Here is an 18,824-nt window from a genome sequence, read left to right on the forward strand (position 1 = left end):
TATTAACTCATAACATCAGAGTGGCAATTTCAGATCACAAGAGCTTTCCAGACACAGAAACGAAACTACAGCTGTGAACTGGAACAAAATGCAAAAACAAACAAGGACTAAGTCCAACTTAGCTGGGAGTTGTCTAGCAGCAGGAACATGCACAGAAAGGCTTCTGATTACAATGTTGACCGGCATGGAAGTGACAGAGGAGCAAGGTTAAATAGCGACTCCCACATCCTGATGGAAACAGGTGAACAGAGAGGATGATGCACACCAGTTCAATTCCACCAGTGGCCACCGGGGGAGCCCAAAATCCAATTTCACAACAGCCCCCCGTCCCCCATACTCACCTGTCAGCTGTCCCACACACCGCGCGGCTGCACCGACATCCTCCCTCTGGCTCTGTCCCGCCGCAGCGCCTTCTTCCTGAGTGAGCGGTCATGTGGTACCGCTGATTAAGGTCATGAATATGCGCATATTCATGACCTTTAATGAGCGGTACCACGTGACCGCTCACTCAGGACGCGCTACAGACGCTGAGACCAGGAATCGCTGGAGCAGGGTGAGTATCGTCTTCAAGGAGGGAGGGAGGGACTCGGAGGGGGGCGGGGGCGGTCGGTCGCGTTTGTGACCCGGGACTAAAAAAAAAAAAAACCTTGCTCAGGTGCCGCCCCCCAGCAATGTTGCCGCCCTAGGCACGTGCCCTTGCGTGCCTAGTGGCAAATACGGCCCTGACTGCTCAAAACATTAAAGGGAACACTTAAACAACAGAATATAACTCAATAAAGGAGTGGTTCTGCAGGTGGTGACCACAAATGACATCTCAGTACCAATGCTTTCTGGCTGATATTTTGGTCACTTTTGAATGTTGGTTGTGCTTTCACACTCATGGTAGCATGAGACGGACTCTACAACCCACACAAGTGGCTCAGATAGTGCAGCTCATCCAGGATGGCACATCAATGCGAGCTGTGGCAAGAAGGTTTGCTGTGCCTGTCAGTGTAGTGTGCAGAGGCTGGAGGTGCTGCCAAGAGACAGGCCAGTACACAGGAGATGTGGTGGGCAACAACCCAGCAGCAGGACTGCTACCACAGCCTTTTGTGCAAGGAGGAACAGGAGGAGCACTGCCAGAGCCCTGCAAAATGACCTCCAGCAGGCCATAAATGTGCATTTGTCTGCACAAATGGCTTGAAACCCACTCCATGAGGATGGTCTGAGTGCCCGACGTCCACAGATGGGGGTTGTGCTCACAGCCCAACACCATGCAGGATGCTTGGTATTTGCCACAGAACACCAGGATTGGCAAATTCGCTACTGGTGCCCTGTGCTCTTCACAGATGAAAGCAGGTTCACACTGAGCACATGTGACAGACGTGACAGAGTCTGGAGATGCCGTGGAGAACAATCTGCTGCCTGCAACATCCTTTAGCATGACCGGTTTGGCAGTGGGTCAGGAATGGTGTGGGGTGGCATTTCTTTGGAGGGCCGCACAGCCCTTCATGTGCTCCCCAGAGGTAGCCTTACTGCCATTAGGTTCCGAGATGAGATCCTCAGACCCCTTGTGAGACCATATGCTGGTGCGGTTGGCCCTGGGTTCCTCCTAATGCAGGACAATGCCAGACCTCATGTGGCTGAAGTGTGTCAGCAGTTCCTGCAAGATCAAGGCATTGAAGTTATGGCCTGGCCCACCTGTTCCCCAGACCTGAATCCAATTGAACACATCAGGGACATCATGTCTCTCACCATCCACCAACGTCACGTTGCACCACAGACTGTCCAGGGTTGGCGGATGCTTTAGTCCAGGTCGGGGAGGAGATCCCTCAGGAGACCATCCGCCGCCTCATCAGGCGCATGCCCAGTAGGGAGGTCATACAGGCACATGGAGGCCACTCACACTACTGTTTTTTGTGAGGCCTGCGGTTGCTCAGCGAATGTGAGTATCTTTTGTGTTGTCTTACTATTATATAAAGTTTTTTTTAATGTAATTTTTTTCATGTATTTTCCACACAGAACCTGGAGCAGCACAACAGAACCTGGATAGTCCTCAGTTGGAGCAGCCCCTCATTGACTAGCCAACGAACAGTCCCAATCAACCATCAGCGATGGAGCAACCAGGTAGGCTTCACAGGCTGGGGAACAGGCAGCCAGTCCCTCATGTTTTCCCCTCTCCCAGCCCTCTGCCACTGGTTTTGTTTGGTCTTCTCGTCAGCGGCAGAGGGCCTGGGAGAGGTCAATCATGCTTGAATTTATTCACTTAAGCTCGATCTTCTAGGATGGGATGAGGTTGTTTGTAGGAAGACTGGATAGTGGGTTCACTCAGATGAAAACACTTTTCCAGGAACTCCACAGACGCCTTGACCGCTTGGAAGCCGACCTTCAGAGACTGGCGCATCATTTTTTCTTTTTTTCTACAATAGAGTGGGGCGTGTCGGAAAACCTGCCGCCTGATCTCCAGCTATATGTAATGAAGGCCTGTCAGGCTGCTGACACCAAGGCCATTCAGCAGTCTCAAATGCAGTCAAAATATCACCAGCTGCCACACATTTTGTTTCCTACACGGCAACAAGGGCCAGCACAGCACCAGTGGCAGAATACACCAGCCCTAAAAGGACTTGGATACCAACAACTGACTTTAACACAAGTGAGTTATCCTCTACAACCACCGCTGGACATTATGGCAAATCCTACAGTTCCCAGCTACACAACACAGCCGAGTGCAGCACCCCTGCAGCATGCAGCTCCCACCACACAGCTGAGTGCAGCACCCATGCAGCATGCAGCTCCCACCACACAGTCAAGTGCAGTACTACTGCAGCATGCTGCTTCCACCATGCCACACCCCCTGAACAAGAAAGAAAAAAACGCAGAGGGAACAGCAAAAAAAGGACTCCCAGTACACACCAAAAACAAAAGCCAGGGAGAAGAAAACTTGGCAAAAAAAATTACCCACCACCTCTACCCTCACCTCCCAATGTGTCTCTGTTATCCAATCTGTCCAAACCTTCCCTTGTGCCTATCCCTTCCAATGTGTCTATCCCTTCCAATTTATTTTACACTCCTAATGTGTCTTCTTCCCCAATGGCCCAATCCTCCATTTTGTTGCCACTTCCCCTGTAACTACTCCCTTGCCCACTCATACCCAATCATGCCCCTCCCCCTGGTCCACAATGTCACCCCATCGAACAGACCCGAACTTAAACTCCATTTTTATTTATTGTTTTCAAATTAATGTTTGGTAAGCTAAAAATTGTTTTTATTTTTGTTAATAAAAAATCTTTTGTTTTTGCAATCACTGTGTTTATCTCTTTATTTGAAAACGCACACATGTGGGTATTGTATAATGGGTGTTAAAGTGGAGGTGTTATTATTATTAAAGTCAGCAAACAATACAGGTACATTTACAAGTGGATTAAGCCATTTCGTCTTGCCATGCCACACATCCAATATCAGAAACAAAGTAAGCAGCAGGGTTTTTCCTCATTTGTAGAACTTCCACTGTAGTCCTCAGAGGGTGATCTTGGTAATCCCGCAATGTGCTAACAACAGGTTCCTCAAGTTCTAAGTGGTGTTGCTCTTTTGCCAGAATGTAATTGTGCAGAACAACACACAGTTTGACAATCTCATCAATTGTCTCAGTTTTTAGATTGATGGCTGTTCCCAAAATGCGCAATTTAGATGCCAGCAAACCAAAGGCACACTCCACTTTTCATGCCCTTGTCAGTCAGTAGTTGTAAATCCTTTTGGTGTGATTCAAGTCCTGACTTGAGTATGGTTTTATGAGGTTGGCCCACATTTGAAATGCCTCATCCCCAACCACAACAAACATTTGACGGTCCTTCAGTGTTCAGAAGAGGTAGTGGTGTTGGAAAATGGAAATTATTCCCATACAAACGTTGGCCCATGTCAGAGTCTTTGAAAGTCTGAAAGTCATTTCCTCATCCAAATGAGCCAACATCAACGGCAACAAATTGACAGACAGCATCTGCAATTGCCATGAGAATAATAAAAAAATATTTTTTGTAATTGAAATACTCGGATCCACTTCCAGCAGGTTTCATAATCCAAAAGTGAATATTAATAAGGGCGCTGCACTTTAAATGTATACAATCCACCTGCTGCAGCAAATATTAAGAACTAACTACCAAATAGTTCAAAAATGTATAGGCAAAAAGAGCCAAATGTAAAACTTTATGGGGAAATATCTGCGCTGCAGGTGTGTTGGGTGTCCCTCAGAGAGGTCAAAATCACAATAACAGAAGTAATTAAAGATAGAACCGAAAGATTTTTTATATATAAAGAAGTGATTAATGGTACATCCTGCACTTTCTTTTTACTTACTTATGTGCAGTGATCATGATGAACATGGAGCGTTTCCGAAAGGTCCTTGTTGCTTTCAAGTAACTTTCTCAGAATATCCGCGTGTGCCTTGAATAAATCCGTAGCTATTCCAAGATATAAAGTACTAGGGCATAAACCTGTCCCGGCCGGTGACAGGCGCCTGTGTACTATTGTATATAATAATCCACTTACAGAACAGTGAAGCGCGCTTCCAGTAGCGGTTTGCCGACGAGGTGCAGCAGGGCTGCAGGACCTCGCGTGACGTCACAAGCACGTGGGGCACCATGTGATCGGCTGGAAGATGAATACAGATCGCACCACAGACCAAAAACTAATGATTAGTTTTTGGTCTGTGGTGCGATCTGTATTCATCTTCCAGCCGATCACGTGGTGCCCCACGTGCTTGTGACGTCACGCGAGGTCCTGCAGCCCTGCTGCACCTCGTCGGCAAACCGCTACTGGAAGCGCGCTTCACTGTTCTGTAAGTGGATTATTATATACAATAGTACACAGGCGCCTGTCACCGGCCGGGACAGGTTTATGCCCTAGTACTTTATATCTTGGAAAAGCTACGGATTTATTCAAGGCACACGCGGATATTCTGAGAAAGTTACTTGAAAGCAACAAGGACCTTTCGGAAACGCTCCATGTTCATCATGATCACTGCACATAAGTAAGTAAAAAGAAAGTGCAGGATGTACCATTAATCACTTCTTTATATATAAAAAATCTTTCGGTTCTATCTTTAATTACTTCTGTTATTGTGATTTTGACCTCTCTGAGGGACACCCAACACACCTGCAGCGCAGATATTTCCCCATAAAGGTTTCATAATCCGAATATATTTGCCATTCACAGCCCCCGAACAGTTTGGAAAATTATAAATGTCCTGGAATTTTGCAGCATTTTTCAGCCAGAGTTCAGTTGTTAGGTTGGGGGAGGAATTCTTCAAATGTAGAGATTTTAAGGTGTCTCTGCTAGCCAGGAATCTGCCAAACAGAAAATGGAAAAAAATCAGTACATGGGTTTTATAACAATAATACTAATGACATGTGCTTCTTTATAAAAATTATGTACCTCAGGGTCACCAACAGATGTTCCTCAGCAGGAATTGCTTGAGTTAGTTGTGTTTCCTGCCTGGTGATGGATCCTCAGACACGTAGCAGGAAGTCATTGAAGCTCTCTTCAGACATCCTCGTGTAGTCGAAAAACTTCTCTGGATTTTCAAGAAGCTTGTACAATGAGTGGTAGGCTACACGGCTTTCTCGTAATTCAACGATGGGGTGTTGCCAATAGTGACAATGACGTCTTCTCCGTCTTTCTCTTCTTTTTTGTTCTTCACAAGCCGCAGGAAAAGCAGAAGCCAATTTCAATGACAAATCAAGATTAAGATTGTAGCTCTCCACGTTAAGATCCATCTTGCAGCTGGATACATCATCAAAAGACGAGGATTTCATCTGTGCAGTGTGTCTATATATAGAAATCCCATGAGACACGCCCATTGTGTGTGTCTTGTGTCAAGGAAATTCTACAGGAAAAGCATTGCCCGCCTAACTATTTTCCCCGAGAAATATCAAACGCATGAGAATAAACAATGCAAATGCTTTTTTTGGTGTCATGCTTAAAAAATGCAACCTAAGCATGCATTTAAATGCATTTTGGCATTCGTTTGCGCATGCAGATGATACGCAGCACACAAATGCGCTAATGTGAACTTAGCCTAAAACTGCTTAGATCTTCCTGCAGTATTGGGGACAAACCATGAGTATCTAATTTATTTCCAATTCTGGTAGTCAAAAGTAAGTGTCAGCTGTATAATACCACTGGCACTCAAATCTTGAGCATTTTCCAGATAACCCCTTCTGACTTATGTCGTTCATATAAAGTGAAAGTTAGGAGTGGTTTAACCCCTTAGTGACGGAGCCAAATTTTTAAAATCTGACCAGTGTCACTTTATGTGGTAATAACTCTGGAACGCTTCAACAAATCCCAGGGATTTTGAGATTGTTTTTTCGCTGCACATTATACTTTATGATAATGGTAAATTTAGGTTGATATGCTTTGTGCTTATTTATAAAAAATATCAGAAATTTGATAAAATTTTTTAAAAATTAGCAATTTTCAAACTTTGAATGATTATCCCTTTAATCCAGACAGTCATACCACACAAAAACATTAATAAATAACATTCTCATCATGCCTGCTTTAAATCAGCACAATTTTTAAAATGTTATTCTATTTTGTTAGCATATTAGGAGGTTTAAAAATATTGCCGTAAAAAATTTTTGAGGGACTTATCCATGTTTGAAGTGACTTTAGGGGTCCCATTTATTGGGAAACCCCCAAAAGTTATACCATTTTAAAAACAGCACCCCATGACATAATAATAACTGCTTATAATTAATTTTGGCACTCAACTTGTCAACTGAAAGGATTTTATTGGCAGTCACTTGTAAATGTGTGAGATACACTTAGGTGGTAAAAATACACATTTTCATTTCTGTCATGCCACTTTGCATTAATTCTTAAAAAACACTTGACGGGTTAATAAACTACTTGACAGCAGTTTTTAATATGTGTCAAGTATATCGTGGCACAGCTGTGGTGGTGCTCAAAAGAAGGTTCCCACACCAGAAGCTGAATATAATAAATTTTGGCACTCAACTTGTCAACTGAAAGGATTTTATTGGCAGTCACTTGTATAAACGTTTCGGTCAATAGCAATGACCTTCCTCAGTATACTGCAGAAATTTCAATAAACAATGTACAATCAATGTCCGTGATACAAAATCATACAATATATACATTGGAGCTAATACAACAATGTTGTGCATATTCGATGAGGGATGGGAAAAGGAACCGGGAAAAGGAAGGGGATAAAAAAAAATTTTATGAAAAAAATAAGAACATATAGGTAAATAAATCATACCTCGCTGCTATGCAGGAAAAATGTATGTATGTGGCTCACGCCAACTTTTAGGAGGTCCTACGATGGATCCTAGTGGAAGGCAGTTATATTATTATTATTATTATTATTTATTGTTATATCGCCATTTATTCCATGGCGCTTTACATGTGAGGAGGGGTATACATAATAAAAACAAGTACAATAATCTTAAACAATACAAGTTATAACTGGTACAGGAGGAGAGAGGACCCTGCCCGTGAAGGCTCACAATCTACAAGGGATGGGTGAGAATACGGTAGGTGAGGATAGAGCTGGTCATGCAGCGGTTTGGTCGATCGGTGGTTACTGCAGGTTGTAGGCTTGTCGAAAGAGGTGGGTCTTCAGGTTCTTTTTGAAGATTTCGATGGTAGGCGAGAGTCTGATGTGTTGTGGTAGAGGGTTCCAGAGTAGGGGTGATACGTGAGAGAAATCTTGTATACGATTGTGGGAAGAGGAGATAAGAGGGGAGTAGAGAAGGAGATCTTGTGAGGATCGGAGGTTGCGTGTAGGTAAGTACCGGGAGACGAGGTCACAGATGTATGGAGGAGACAGGTTGTGGATGGCTTTGTACGCCACGGTTAGGGTTTTGTACTGGAGTCTCTGGGCAATGGGGAGCCAGTGAAGGGATTGACAGAGGGGAGAGGCCGGGGAATAGCGGGGGGACAGGTGGATTAGTCGGGCAGCAGAGTTTAGAATAGATTGGAGGGGTGCGAGAGTGTTAGAGGGGAGGCCACAGAGCAGGAGGTTGCAGTAGTCAAGGCGAGAGATGATGAGGGCATGGACTAGGGTTTTTATCATATAACATTATTATCATGTGTTATAAAGTATATGTGGGAGTTAGATATGAAAAGGGAACTGACCTATAGCTTAGTGTAGATGAGGATAATAGGGAGAATGTCCCGTGATGGTCCTCAAAATCATGTGAGGATCCCCGGATAACTACGTTTAGAGTAAAAGTCTCCTCATAAATCAAGGTCAGAGGAATAAATCTATACACAATGAAAAGATGTTCAGAATATGGTGGAATCGGTGGAAGTGACAAAAGGGCTTGCATACATACCCTGTATACTCCTATGAGTTGTTCAGATCCATATAGTGGACCAATCTAGTGTTTGTCCCTGTCTGTGTATAAAAGAACATATATAGAATACAGGTCACAATGAGAGGAGAAACGCTTTACAACGGGGAAAAATTCCATGTGTGTCTCTTACCTAGGGAGGGTAGCGGTATCGTCTGTCTGGGGAGAACGCGGTGTCCACTGCTTGTTCCAGAGTAGAGCGGCATAATGCCGGAGTGTAATTTATAAGCTGGGGGTGTTATAAACTTACCAGCCGTATACCAGAAGTGCGTCACCGGAAGTGATGTCACGTGTGAGCTGGTGCTATTGTTTGCATTACAGGGGAGACAGGAACTGGTATGGCAGTGCGTACCACCGCTGTGTGTGGTAATAATCATAACTAGATTTTTGCAGACTGCATTTAGGGCAATGTGACCATTGAGTGAATTTGTTATTTAACCCTGGTAATCTGACCTACGTGTCCTGACTATAGAACAACATATTTAAAAAAACAAAAAATTGGGGATGGGACTTAGGATAGGAATGGGGATCCAGGAGGAAGGAGGATCAGGAAGTGAATATTTGCGTGACGTCAATTCAATATAGGTGACTCTGCAAGATAAAGCAGTGTGTCAATACAGTTGTACTCATAAGCATACAAAATAAATATATAACATGTCACATTCATTATATATACCGTGCAATGAGATCACAAACTTAAACAGGGAAATAAAATCACAAAAAGGAGAATAGATCGTATTCCCTGTCAAGACCCCTAGGGGACATGGTCTCCAATTCCTGTATACAGAAAGCTTCCCTTCCCTTTAGGGTCTGGATGCGATTTCCCCCTTGTCTGGGTAGTGGGATATGCTCAATTACTTGGAATTTTAATTGAGGTATGGAATGTCCCGCGTTGATAAAGTGATGAGGTAAAGGTAGTAATGTGTTCCTGCATCTAATGGTGGACTTATGTTTACTGATGTGGTCCTTAATAGGTTGTGAAGTCTCCCCAATGTAGAGGAGACCACAAGGACATTTGATGGAATAGATCACATGTGATGTGTCGCACGTACTATAATCTTTTATCCTGTACTGTTTACCTGAATGTGGATGGTAAAAGTGATCACCCTTTAACACATTCCCACATTGGTTGCAGTGTAAGCACGGATATGTGCCCGTTTTAGGTAGGGATAAGAATCTTTGTGTGGAGAATCGTGGACCTGAGCCGATATCGGCTTTAATGAGTGTGTCCCGAATATTGCGGGGACGTTTGTAACAGGGCAAAAATTGCTGTTGGAATTCTGGTACTTCTGGGTGTGCCTCTTTTAAGAGGTTCCAGTGTCTCCTGATAGTGTGGTGGAGAATGTGGACATAAGGATGGAAAGTGTGGACAAAAGGTACTCGTCCCGTAACAGGTTGTTTGGGGGATGTGGATGGTTGTAGGGCATTGTGTAATACCTCTGGAGAGTAGCCCCGTTCCCTGAATCTGTGGTACATCTCATTCATTCTCTCCTGCTTCCTAATAGGATCCGTCACTATGCGTTCCACCCTCTGAAATTAAGAACGAAGAATGGAATTTTTTGTAGAAGTAGGATGGAGACTCTTGTAGTGAAGCAGGCTATTACGGTCTGTAGGTTTTATGTAAAGGTCTGAACTGAGAATTCCATTCTCATCTTTTAGCACCAGAGTGTCTAAAAAACTAACTTGGTGTGTATCTTTAGTGATTGTGAAACGAAGACCCGGCCAAGTCTGATTAAGCATATTGAAGAATTCGTCTATTGTATCAGAGGGACCTGTCCATATGCAGAAAATATCATCAATGAATCTTTTCCACATAATGCAGTGAGTTTTGAAGAGGAGACTGGGATATACTACTTCCTCCTCAAAGGTGGCCATATACGTATTTGCATATGGGGGCGCTATGTTTGAGCCCATGGTGGTCCCTTGTGCCTGTAAGTAATAGGTGTCCTCGAACAGGAAGTAATTGCGGGTAAGAACTACCGTAAGTAATTCCAGACAAATCTTAATGATATTTGGGTCTAATTCTGATTGAGTAGACATTTAACACAATCAATCCCCCGATTGTGTGGGATGGACGTATAGAGGTCTTTAACGTCGAAGGAAACTAGAAATGAATCCCTAGGGATAGTACCCATCGTGTGGATTATCCTAAGGAATGCCCCGGTATCCAATAAGAAGGATTGTGATTTCTGTGTTAAAGGAGTTAAGATTTTCTCCAGAAAAATGGATATCGGTGACAGAATTGAATCTGTGGTAGCAATAATGGGTCGGCCTGGTGGGTTCACTAGACTCTTATGTACCTTCGGGAGCATATAGAAGACTGGTGTGACCGGATTTGTGTTTGTAAGGCATTCTTTGGTTTTGGAGTCAATGACTCCTAATCCCAAATGGGTATTAAGGATAGTTGTTATGGAAGTACTCACATCTCCTGTCGGGTCTTTATTTAATTTGATATAAACTGTGTCATCGCCTAATTGGCGATGGGCCTCCTTTATGTAGTCGGCCTTCTCCATGACTACTATAGCTCCGCCTTTGTCGGCAGATTTTATAATGATGCTCTTGTCATTACGCAAAGATTGTAACGCCTGAAAATCAAGACTGGTTAAATTTGGTGAAAAATGTAATTTACCACTATCTTTGTCACGGCGAAGTTGGGTAAATGCCTTCTCAATAAACTTAATGAAGGTTTCTACCGCATGTGAGCCTGGTGGTGGATGGTAGGAACTCTTGTTCCAGAGGCCAAGCTGGCCAATAGAGATCAGGGATTGACTAGTGGAAGGGATGGAGTCCTGTGATTAGTGTTGAGCGATACCGTCCGATACTTGAAAGTATCGGTATCGGAAAGTATCGGCCGATACCGGCAAAGTATCGGATCCAATCCGATACCGATACCCGATACCAATACAAGTCAATGGGACTCAAGTATCGGACGGTATTCCTGATGGTTCCCAGGGTCTGAAGGAGAGGAAACTCTCCTTCAGACCCTGGGATCCATATAAATGTGTAAAATAAAGAATTAAAATAAAAAATATTGCTATACTCACCTGTCCGACGCAGCCTGGACCTCAGCGAGGGAACCGGCAGCGTTGTTTGTTTAAAATTCGCGCTTTTACTTGGTTACGTGAAGTCCCGGCTTGTGATTGGTCAGGGCGGCCATGTTGCCGGGACGCGGACCAATCACAGCAAGCCGTGACGAAATTACGTCACGGCTTGCTGTGATTGGTCCGCGTCCCGGCAACATGGCCGCCATTAACCAATCACAAGCCGTGACGTCATGGGAGGCTGGACACGCGCGCATTTTAAAATGGGCGCGTGTCCAGCCTCCCGTGACGTCCCGGCTTGTGATTGGTTGCGGCGCGGTCAACCAATCACAAGCCGGGAGGCTGGACACGCGCGCATTTTAAAATGCGTTTTAAAATGCGCGCGTGTCCAAATTGTACACTTATTTATATGTATACAGAAGTATGATGTTTTCAACCCTGTAGTTTGGCTTAGCTTGGCACTTTTTGATGTATTGCGAGGCTCAGGTCTTGATTGTGAGCTTGGTACACACTTGTGATTGGTTGACCGCGCCGCAACCAATCACAAGCCGGGACGTCACGGGAGGCTGGACACGCGCCCATTTTAAAATGCGCGCGTGTCCAGCCTCCCGTGACGTCCCGGCTTGTGATTGGTTGCATCGCGGTCAACCAATCACAAGCCGGGAGGCTGGACGCGTGCATTTTAAAATGTGCGCGTGTCCAGCCTCCCGTGACGTCACGGCTTGTGATTGGTCGCGGCGGCCATGTTGCCGGGACGCGGACCAATCACAGCAAGCCGTGACGTAATTTCAGGTCCTGCAGGATTTTAAAATTACGTTCCGGCGTTGTGATTGGTCCGCGTCCCGGCAACATGGCCGCCGCGACCAATCACAAGCCGGGACGTCACGGGAGGCTGGACACGCGCGCATTTTAAAATGTGCGCGTGTCCAGCCTCCCGTGACGTCCCGGCTTGTGATTGGTTACGTCGCCCATGTGACCACGACGCGCCCAATCACAACGCCGGAACGTAATTTTAAAATCCTGCAAGGACCTGAAATTACGTCACGGCTTGCTGTGATTGGTCCGCGTCCCGGCAACATGGCCGCCGCGACCAATCACAAGCCGGGACTTCACGTAACCAAGTAAACGCGCGAATTTTAAACAAACAACGCCGCCGGTTCCCTCACTGAGGACCGGGCTGCGTCGGAGAGGTGAGTATAGCAATATTTTTTATTTTAATTCTCTCTTTTACACATTATTACATTAATGTTGTTTCGATACCCGATACCCGATACCATAAAAGTATCGGATCTCGGTATCGGAATTCCGATACAGCAAGTATCGGCCGATACCCGATACTTGCAGTATCGGAATGCTCAACACTACCTGTGATCCATCATTTTTAGCGAAATGTGTTAACAACCTTATACAACGAAAAAAACGTTGTAATTCCATATCAAGTCCAAAGGTACTAAACCTGAAGGAGGGACAAAATGATTGTGACCTGTATTCTATATATGTTCTTTTTTACACTGACAGGGACAAACACTGGATTGGTCCACTGTTATGGAAATTTGGTTTGGATAAATCTATCCCTGTGTGTGCTGCGGCCGTTCCCAATAAGACTGAGTATTTTGAGCGCTCAAGGAATGAGACTGCACATTGTGTCAATAACATTCCATCAATACTGATGATTTATTGTACATACATAGTTTTATAATTGCATATAGAAAGGAGTGGTTGGGGTGGTTAGTTAATTACCTTATTGTCTAGCTCCTCTGTTATTGGTTATCTAAATATATATGGAATATTGTGATTAATGCACATATGAATGCTGATTAAGCAACTAAAATGTAGCTCTGCATCTAGGACAAAGTTGAGACATCTGATCAGCACTTAATACATCTGGCGTTGTTCTGCTTTTGCATGGAAAACCCCATACAGTCTGTCTGGCTTATATCAGTTTATGTCAGCCATTGATTATAATGTATATATTAGCTGTGAGTATATGAGTATACATGCAAGTGAGATCTACATGATATATATATTTCTATCACAAGCCCCCCTTAGATATCACTTGCCCTAATCCTAGCCTCCTGTCCCAAAGCCCTGCAACTCTTTTGTGCTGCCAGTGAACTGACATGTACCTAGCGCACACGCCCCATGCCGTACAGACTTTTCGCAAATGGGCGGTCAGAGGATCTATCCCTAACGGGGGTTCGTTGCAATCAGTCTCTTAGTCAACAGCATGTGTAGTGAGCGGTGTGTATTCTTTTATCAGGTAGGTCATCTATTTGGTCAGGCAGTGCATCCACAACATCATTCTGGCTTGGGTGTCATCTTCTGGTAAGGGAGCTTTCTTGCAATGCGATGAGTGGATCCAAATGGGTCTTCCCTCCAGTTTCACAGAGGTTGGTGTCATCAGCAGCACTTGGAAAGGACCATCAAATCTGGGAACGAGTGGTGTTCTCCTTACAAACTTTTTTTCACCAACACCCAGTCTCCTGGCTTTAAGGAGTGCGTACCGGATACTGAATCTGGATCTGGCAATGAAGAAAAATCTCGAGAATGGATGTTAGCAAGTTTCTTGGTGAGTTCAATTACATAAGTAGACAAAGTATCATATTGCATAGTCAGCTGCTGAGGGAAAGGATACTCCTAACCTGGGACTAGACCCAAACAAAATTTCATATGGTGACAGCTTTTCTGGGCCTCTGGGAGTGTGCCCAACACTGAGTAGTGTGATTGGGAGTGTCTCATGCCATGGTTTGTTTGCCTCTTGGGCAACTTTCAACATCCTGTTCTTAAGTGTCCCATTCAGTCTTTCCACTTTCTCGCTACTCTGGGGATTGTAGGGAGTGTGTAAGCCTAAGGGTACCGTCACACAGTACCATTTTGATCGCTACGACGGTACGATTCGTGACGTTCTAGCGATATCATTACGATATCGCAGTGTCTGACACGCAGCAGCGATCAGGGATCCTGCTGAGAATCGTACGTCGTAGCAGATCGTTTGGAACTTTCTTTCGACGCTTGATCACCCGCTGACATCGCTAGATCGTTGTGTGTGACAGTGATCCAGCGATGTGTTCGCTTGTAACCAGGGTAAACATCGGGTAACTAAGCGCAGGGCCGCGCTTAGTAACCCGATGTTTACCCTGGTTACCAGCGTAAACGTAAAAAAAAACAAACAGTACATACTTACATTCCAGTGTCTGTCCTCCGGCGTCTCAGCTTCTCTGCAGTGTGAGCGCCGGCCAGCCGGAAAGCGAGCACAGCGGTGACGTCTGACGTCACCGCTCTGCTTTCCGGCTATGGTGCTTACACAGTGCAGAGAAGCAGAACGCCGGGGACAGACACCGGAATGTAAGTATGTACTGTTTGTTTTTTTTACGTTTACGCTGGTAACCAGGGTAAACATCGGGTTACTAAGCGCGGCCCTGCGCTTAGTTACCCGATGTTTACCCTGGTTACCCGGGGACTTCGGCATCGCTCCAGCGCCGTGATTGCACCGTGTGACCGCAGTCTACGACGCTGGAGCGATAATCATACGATCGCTGCGACGTCACGGATCGTGCCGTCGTAGCGATTAAAATGGTACTGTGTGACGGTACCCTTAGTCTGACCCTACTGCTGACCAGATCTCTCGTGTGAGATTTGCTGTGAATGCGGGTCCCTGGTCACTCTCTATCACTTCTGGGACCCCATAGCTGCATATCTCGTCTCTGAGAGTAGCTTCTTTGCAGTAGTCTTTGCTGACTGGTTCCTCACTGGGAAAACTTCTGGCCATCCTGAGAACACATTCCCGACCACGAGAGCATATTCGAATCCTCCACTTGGCGGCATTTGGATGTGGTCTATCTGGACCCTCTGGAAGGGGTACAGTGGTCTGGCAAGATGATGTGTGGGAACTTTCTCCATTCTTCTGGGGTTGCATTTGACGCAGGTCAGACAGCTGCTAGTGAACTTGACTGTTAGGGTGGAGATCCCTGGAGCGAACCAGTAAGCACCAATCAGATCATTCTTCTGTGTCTTTGATCTGTGTGTGGGGCCATGTGCCCACTTGACCACCATAGGGCATAGGGTAGATACTTCGGGGTAAACAGGGTTTGTAGTCCATTGAGTATACCCTTCCTTCTTCATGTGTTGCTCCCTTCCGCATCCAGCATTCCTTCTTGTCCTTTTGGGCTTGCTCTTGCAGCTTTTTGAGCAGATCCCAGGACGTCATCTTGTCAGGTTTCCTGTCTTCAGCCGTCCAGTAGTAGCCGTCCGGCTCTACGACCTCTCCCACTTCTCCATATTGTCTTCCTTTGACTGCTTCTTTGGCTGCCATATCCACTACGTTGTTGCCTCGTGCCTGTACTGTGTTTAGTTTTCCATGCGCTTTGACTTTTAGTATTGCCACCACTTTTGGAAGTTGAAGTGCGTTCAGCAGGTCCTTAATGGCTCCATGATGTTTCACGGTTGTTCCGCTTGCTGTGATGAAGTCCCTTGCAGCCAGATGGGTCCAAAGTCGTGTGCTATGCCATGCGAGTACCTCGAATCGGTACACATGTTCGCAGTCTTGTCTTCTGCCATCTGGCAGGCCTTCATCAGCGCTATCAGCTCTGCTTCCTGGGCTGACAGACTAGGCAGCAGACTTCTGGACCCTGGATCTCTTGATTGTTAGTCACTGCACATCCCGTGTGGGATCTTCCTTTATCATCTGCAAATCTGGAGCCATCCACATAGAGGATCAACTCTGAGTTGGTCAGTGGCTCTTCTGCCACCTTGGGTAGTCCTGCTGTTTCCTGTTGCATGATGCTGAAGCAATCATGGTCACCTGTCCAGAGCAAATCCAGATCCCTACGGAAGGTATCATGCAGATTTTGATCAGAATTTTGATCTAAGGGTCCATATCTGTATCCCCCTTGGGAGTGGGAGTAAAGTGGACAGGTTGAGGACGGTGCATCTGGAGATGGTGACATTTTCGGGTAGGAGTAGAGAGCACTGGAGGCGAAGATGCCTGGCGGTGGAGAGATGTTTTGGCTGGGTTTGGTTGAGGATTGCTGAGATGTCATGCGGAGCCAGGATTTCCAATGGACATCCAAGAGTGATGCTGCTCTCATGCAGGAGGGGGCTCCCCTTACAACTGGATCCTGACGAGCTGAAAAGTAACCCAAAGGTCTCTGCTTCCCCACCTGAAGCTGCGTCAGGACTTCAGTAGCAAGGCCTTCTTTTTCCATCAGGTGGAGACGGAATGGCTTCTCGTAGTCAGGTAGGCCTAGTGCTGGCGCTGAGACTACAGAGCCTTTTAACTTGAACGAGCTGAAGGCTGCATCTGTCAGGAGGAATGAGGTTATGTTGACGCAGTCATACAGAGACTGCATTAGGACTGAGGCATCAGGGATCCAGGCTCTGCAATATGAAACTAGACTAAGGAAGGCCTGTAGCACCTTTGCAGTTGTTGGAGGAACCATCTTCTCCACTGTGGTCTTCTGGTCATCTGTCAGGTGTTTTGTCTGGTAAGCAATACAGTGTCCCTGGAATGTAACTCGCTTCAGACACCACTGGACTTTGTTCTTTGAGACTTTGCAATGCTGCTCCGCCAGGTAGAGTAGGAGATACAAGGAATGGGCTTTACACGTGTCAAAGTCAATTGCACAAAGGAGTAGATTGTCCATGTATTGTAGCAGGGTTACTTCTGCATGTTATGTGACCCAGTTGGTGAGGACTGTGGACATTGCTTTGGTGAACTGTGAAGGGCTGTTCTGGGCCCACTGTGGCATCACTGTCCATGTGTGGTGTCCTGTTATGGTTCTCAATGGCAAGAGAACATAGCCCAGCAAACATACGAACTAGCTCTTGGAAGGATGGAAACTAAACTGACCATGAACTAAACCTGCCGCACAACTAACAGTAGCCGGGTAGCGTAGCCTGCGTTTTATCCCTAGACGCCCAGCGCCGGCCGGAGGACTAACTAATCCTGGCAGAGGAAAATATAGTCCTGGCTCACCTCTAGAGAAATTTCCCCGAAAGGCAGACAGAGGCCCCCACAAATATTGGCGGTGATTTTAGATGAAATGACAAACGCAGTATGAAAATAGGTTTAGCAAAATTGAGGTCCGCTTACTAGATAGCAGGAAGACAGAAAGGGCACTTTCATGGTCAGCTGAAAACCCTATCAAAATACCATCCTGAAATTACTTTAAGACTCTAGTATTAACTCATAACATCAGAGTGGCAATTTCAGATCACAAGAGCTTTCCAGACACAGAAACAAAACTACAGCTGTGAACTGGAACAAAATGCAAAAACAAACAAGGACTAAGTCCAACTTAGCTGGGAGTTGTCTAGCAGCAGGAACATGCACAGAAAGGCTTCTGATTACAATGTTGACCGGCATGGAAGTGACAGAGGAGCAAGGCTAAATAGCGACTCCCACATCCTGATGGAAACAGGTGAACAGAGAGGATGATGCACACCAGTTCAATTCCACCAGTGGCCACCGGGGGAGCCCAAAATCCAATTTCACAACAGTACCCCCCCCTCAAGGAGGGGGCACCGAACCCTCACCAGAACCACCAGGGTGATCAGGATGAGCCCTATGAAAGGCACGGACCAAATCGGAGGCATGAACATCAGAGGCAGTCACCCAAGAATTATCCTCCTGACCGTATCCCTTCCATTTGACCAGATACTGGAGTTTCCGTCTGGAAACACGGGAGTCCAAGATTTTTTCCACAACGTACTCCAACTCGCCCTCAACCAACACCGGAGCAGGAGGCTCAACGGAAGGCACAACCGGTACCTCATACCTGCGCAATAATGACCGATGAAAAACATTATGAATAGAAAAAGATGCAGGGAGGTCCAAACGGAAGGACACAGGGTTAAGAATCTCCAATATCTTGTACGGGCCGATGAACCGAGGCTTAAACTTGGGAGAAGAAACCCTCATAGGGACAAAACGAGAAGACAACCACACCAAGTCCCCAACACAAAGCCGAGGACCAACCCGACGCCGGCGGTTGGCAAAAAGCTGAGTCTTCCCCTGGGACAACTTCAAATTGTCCACTACCTGCCCCCAAATCTGATGCAACCTCTCCACCACAGCATCCACTCCAGGACAATCCGAAGATTCCACCTGACCAGAAGAAAATCGAGGATGAAACCCCGAATTACAGAAAAAGGGAGACACCAAGGTGGCAGAACTGGCCCGATTATTGAGGGCAAACTCCGCTAAAGGCAAAAAAGCAACCCAATCATCCTGATCTGCAGACACAAAACACCTCAAATATGTCTCCAAGGTCTGATTCGTCCGCTCGGTCTGGCCATTAGTCTGAGGATGGAAAGCAGACGAGAAAGACAAATCTATGCCCATCCTAGCACAGAATGCTCGCCAAAATCTAGACACGAATTGGGTACCTCTGTCAGAAACGATATTCTCCGGAATACCATGCAAACGGAC

This window comes from Ranitomeya variabilis, chromosome 1 (genome assembly GCF_051348905.1).
Source record: "Ranitomeya variabilis isolate aRanVar5 chromosome 1, aRanVar5.hap1, whole genome shotgun sequence".
Taxonomy (NCBI): domain Eukaryota; kingdom Metazoa; phylum Chordata; class Amphibia; order Anura; family Dendrobatidae; genus Ranitomeya; species Ranitomeya variabilis.